Raw genomic sequence first — 5,323 nt, 5'->3', positions numbered from 1 at the left:
TACATGTAGGACATGTCCTCGCTGGAGAACATGAAAGCTAAGAGAATCACTGGTCTGTTAAATATTAACGCGCCCACCCTCTTGGGGTGCACAGATGTAGGTAATGCTTCCATGTGCAAATTCCAAGGATGGATGGATCCCCCAGGGCTATAATTCACACCTCGAGCCACTGCGGAGGTGGGAGCAGCCTCAAAAACTCCAGAGAGGAGCTCGTGTGGTCAGAGACAGGAGAGACTTATAGTTTATCTCTAAACATCACAAGCAGCAATGTCAATTCCAGACAAGCAGCAGGAGAAGGTCCCTCCTTGGTGCCAAATTACAGGCCTTGTTTCTGATGAGCAGCTGCTCTGGCCGTTGGCCTCGGCACCTCACAGCGTGCGGCCTCCTTTGTGAGTACACATCTGGACTGCAAGCCAGAGCAAGAACTACACAGTTTTCTTGTTGTTGACATATGGCTCTCCGGGGGCTCAGCAGGCTAGGCCGACACAGACACTTCCAGCATCCTGACCTCAAAGGTCCCACATTCACTAGACTGACAGAGGGAAAGGTTCTAAGCCGGTGAGCTGCTGTCAGCCAGGAGTCCAACCATGTGCACGCCCTGCTGAGAGGGGCTCTTCAGCCTCTCACTGCCCTGCCAAGGCAGTGGAGGAAACAGTAGAAAATGTGATTAGCATGTAGCTATAAAATGTTGCAGTCAACAAAAAAAACGCATCAAGAAATGCAATTGCAGCACCTGTGGCCACATCAAGCCGCCCCACAGAGCCCCAACATATCGATGAGTTACTTTGAGGTTTGATGGCTGTTCGTCATCTCCTACCAACACCAGCCTCTTTTAGGTCTCCAGTGTCATCTTGTCCACCTTAGTGGCTTTTGCCAACAGACAGTCAGTGACTGACCACAGCAGAGATCCTGGCTGGAGTTAGCTCACCAGGGTCTCCAACATCTTTGCATTTGACTTTCAAACAAAACAAAACAAAATGCCGAAGATGTTATCCTGCAGGGGGAATAATAGAGCCTTGTTCTCAAGGCAGAGAGAGTGTGGTCAAATCTGATGTGCTAGAATTTATTTCTTTTTTACTTTTTTAATTTGTTGGTTTTTGACTTTTTATTTTATTTTATTTTTTTGTGACTTTCACACCATGCATCCCAATCCCTCTCATCTCCCCCCCCCCCGTTCCTGCCCCCCACCCTTGCAACCTCTACCCACCCCAAGCCCTGAACAGAGAAAAAAAAGAGCTCATTGTGGAAGCTGTAGTATGTCACAGTGTGTCCCACAGCACACCCTTTTGTCCACACTTCTTTGCTTACAAATGTTCATTGCAATGATTCCTTGGTCTGGTACGAGGCCTCTGGTTTCTGCTATTCTATCTCCTCAGGCATGGTCTGTCCCCTCTCTACCCCCAAGGCCTGCTCAATGCCAGATCGGAGGTTATCTCAGGCTCACCGCTCACCTGGCCCACCTGAATGGCCCCTTGAGAGCGTCATCTGCCTCAGGCTCACCCCTCACCTGGGACCTCGGATCCCAGGCGGGGTTCTTCTAGTCTCTGGCTTGCTCCCCATCCTGGGAGCCCTGCCTGGTACCAGACTGGTGACCATCTCAGGCTAGCTCCCTCTCCAGGCCCCCTGGTGCCAGACTGGTGGCCTCACTGTCTCAGACGCAGTGTTTTCAGGGAATGTTAGGCCACTAATCCATTCAGGTGTTCATAGGTCAGAACCAGAGAGTAGATGCAGCCCCTCTCTTCTCTGCCATCTACTGACGCACATGTGACACAGCAGTCACACCTGCCACGCCTCTAGGGGCAGGTTACTTTTTATTTTTAATTTTGTGTATGTGTACACCTGTATATGGATATGTGCAAGTGCCGGCAGAGGACGCCAGAGGGGGTGGAGCTCTTGAAATGGAGATGTGTGTGGTTGCGTTACCTGGTGTGGGTGCTGGGAGCCACACCCAGGTCCCCTGGGATACACTACAGGTGCGTCATCATGGAGCCGCCTCTCCAGCCTGGCTGGCTTCTAAGGTAAAGGAATCATGGTGTGAAGAAAAGGAGGAGAGAAATAGAGGGAAATACACAGCAGTGTATTCATCCAACCTGTGTTCGGGAGTGATTTTCTAACTAGGCAAGAAAGAAAATTGTTGAGATGTGACAAAGAGCTGTGTAATTAGAAAGCTGAGGTCCAGCTGGTCTCACCTTCCCCGGGGAACTCCTTCAGCAGGAACAGACTACAGCAGGCCCGGATGGCAGTGAGCCTGCGCAGTTTATGATTCAGAAAACAGAGTTTCACTATGCCTATCTGAGCTAGGGACGGAAACTTACAACGGCCTGGCTAGAGAAGAATGCATTCAGAATGCATTCAGAAGCTCACACCGCAAATCCACAAGCCTGTCTCAGTGAGTTAAAACAAATTCCAGTTTCTGCTATTTGGAAGAACGTCATGAGATCTGGTACAGAAAGGTTCTCGGCTTGGCCGACCTGTTTTTATCTCATGGAGATTCACTGGCCTGGAACTCCCAAAATGTCTCCACCCCGCTCACTAGGTTCCCAGTGGCAGGTCACTACTATGCCAACCCTGTGCTGCAAATGCCCCCATGGCCTTTGTGGTGCACTTCAGGCAAACCCACACTTGGCTGCTGTACCTTTCTCTCTTGAACCTAGATGAGCCACAGAGTAAAGGAATACACAACACATACTTAGTTCAGAAACAATGGTAACTCAATTTCTGGGCACAACTAAAACCTAATCTTGTAAGCTTATTAAAGTCTGACTCCCCCCACCCCCGCCCCCTTGGTGAGTCCTTGCAGATCCACCATGATACCAGGAGACACTAGCAGCTACATCTTATCCTTATGCATCATCTTACCCCATCCCCTGCTGTCCCAGTTCCAAAGAGACTGAACTCTCTTCTGCTTCCTTTCTCCTTCTGTCTAACCTGGAAGTCCCGCCTACTCTCCCAGTGATTGGCTCCTTTATTCCTTGGGATTGGCTCACAAGAACAGCACCAGGCCCATCCACAACAGTAGATTCTAGCATTCCCAGGGCTTTGTCTTCTCCACACATTCTCAGAGATCTGGATGCATTGTCTTCTTAGCAATGTTCTCCAGACCTAGGTGCTGCTTGGCTCCTGTGAACATCCTTCAGGTTTCTGGCTTACTCTTCTTGGGTAGCCCCTTTCGGCTATGTCAGAGAGAGTGTTCTTGCTTGGTCTTGTTCTTACAAATGTAGTCTTTTGTTTGGTGTCAGCACTCGAGGCTCCTTGATTCATTTTCTTCTATTGTCACCTACAACCTACTTTTCTGACCAAGAATCAGGAGGACCTCCGAGTTCATTGGTGAAACCTGACAGACAAGAACATGTTGCTTTCTATGGGACACTAACAGACTGAAGGACTTCCTGAACCAAAGTGTCTTGGCTGCTTGACACGGACATCAGTGTGACCTTGGCCTGAGTCCTCTGACACTTGCTACCTGTGGGATACAGCCAAGAAACATGCCATCTTAAGCCTCCATCTTCTGATGTGTGTGTATGTGTGTGTGGAGTATTTTGAGTGCGTGGAGTGTGTATGTGTTTGTGTGAGAGAGAGGGGGGAGGGGTATACACCCATGTTGGGGGTTGGTCTTGTACACTGTATACTCAGATGTTGATTTCTGTGCCCAGAGATCTGGTTACAAATTTAGATGTTGGCATTGTCATGATTATTGAGCCATCCTATATCTATGCTATGTAAGAAATGCTCCCCAGTTATTTCTGATTGGTTAATTATATCTGATTGGTTGTGTTCTGGAACAGGATTCAAAGAGGGCACTTCTGTCTTACCTTTCCTGTTTCATGTGAGTCTGTATCATTTTAAAACTAAAAAAAAAAAAAAAGACCAGTAAGGAAAAGGAGAGAGAGAGAGAGAGAGATTGAGAGAGAGAGAGAGAAAGAGAGAGAGAGAGAGACTGAGAGAGAAACAGAGACAGAGACATAGAGAAGCCATGTATAGGTCACTAGTGTTTGTAGATTTAATTTCCTGTCCCCACCTGGTGTATGACTCCAGAGGCCTGCCGCAGACCTGTCGCTGGGTCTCTGTGCCCTTGTCTTTTGACCCTTCCTGCTTCAGCCTCACGATGTCAGCTTCTATCCCGGCTGGGCCTGAGATCAGCTTCAAACAGCCCTCTGTGGCAGCTGCCACGGGCGACTTCTCTGATAAAGGCCAAACATCAGAAAAGCTGTCCAGAGCCAGCCCCAAACTGGGCTCGTTTGCTGTGTGAGCACAATTCTCGTGGGTCCGCAGGCTTGGTGCTGGAGGGAGGCTGAGGAGTTGAGATGTTGCTGCAGCCACAGGATTGTGGGCGAAAGGTCCAAGTTTATGAGTTCAAGCCTCCATGAGAGATGCAGTAGTTTTAGCCTTGAGACTCTCTCTCAGTGAGGATGAGAAAATTCAGACAGAATGGGCTCCGCGGGCTCGTGTTCTCGGGACTCACATTGTGTGTGAATGCTGGCTGTCACTTTCAAACTGCTTCCTCTACAAACTAACCTTACCAGCATTGTTAAGGATTAAAAGTATGTGCTCGGGTGTGTCTGCATTCCAGCCAGGTCATACAGACCTAGAAGGTCTTTGGGTGTGAGCCCTGACCAGAGCAGCCATGTTGCTGGATTAAAATCCCCTACACCCGCAGATGCTCCTGACTGACTTGAGGCAGCAATGCCCAGTGAGGCATGGCAGCCAACTGTCTCCAGCCCTGGACCTCTCACCCAGTCAGACCTGACTTCTGAATCACATCTCCTTGGACAGGCTGCCTACCCCAGTGTGTGCCCCGAGACCCAGTGCTCAAAGTTGTGAGGAGGGCATGACACAATCCCTCTCTCAGAGTGACAAGGAAGATGCTTGATGCTAGCTGGGGTGTTCAGCAGTAGACCCAGGACTGCCCTGGAGGAACTTTCCTTTTCAGTCAGGGAAGGGAAACTGAGGCACCTGGATGAAAACTGCTGTTTGCAGCTTCCCCGACTGTTGCTATGATTGTTAATGGTTCTTTTTGATTTGTTTCTCATATTGTGAACACAAAGTGAACACACACACACACACACACACACACAAAATTGGTGCTCTGGGCTGGAGAGATGGCTTAGTGGTTAAGAGCACTGACTGCTCTTCCAGAGGCCCTGAGTTCAATTCCCAGCAACCACATGGTGGCTCACAACCATCTGTAATGAGATCTGACACCCTCTTCTGGAGTGTCTGAAGACAGCTACAGTGTACTCAGATAAATAACATAAGTAAATCTTTAAAAAAAGATGCTACTTATTGAAAAATATAGGTGCTCCAAATGTTGAACCTGTGTAAG

The 5,323-nt window shown here is 48.9% G+C and overlaps 1 non-coding gene across 1 annotated transcript; it reads right to left on the bottom strand.

The window, feature by feature from the left end:
* Positions 1-1,672: 1,672 nt before the first annotated feature.
* LOC127676557 (small nucleolar RNA SNORA17) lies at positions 1,673-1,804 on the bottom strand. The gene has a single exon (XR_007976026.1). It is a non-coding gene; the product is annotated as a small nucleolar RNA SNORA17 (small nucleolar RNA).
* Between the last annotated feature and the right edge of the window lie 3,519 nt (positions 1,805-5,323).

Source organism: Apodemus sylvaticus, chromosome 1 (genome assembly GCF_947179515.1).
Source record: "Apodemus sylvaticus chromosome 1, mApoSyl1.1, whole genome shotgun sequence".
Lineage (NCBI taxonomy): Eukaryota > Metazoa > Chordata > Mammalia > Rodentia > Muridae > Apodemus > Apodemus sylvaticus.
This window is presented reverse-complemented; position numbering and strand designations above follow the sequence as displayed.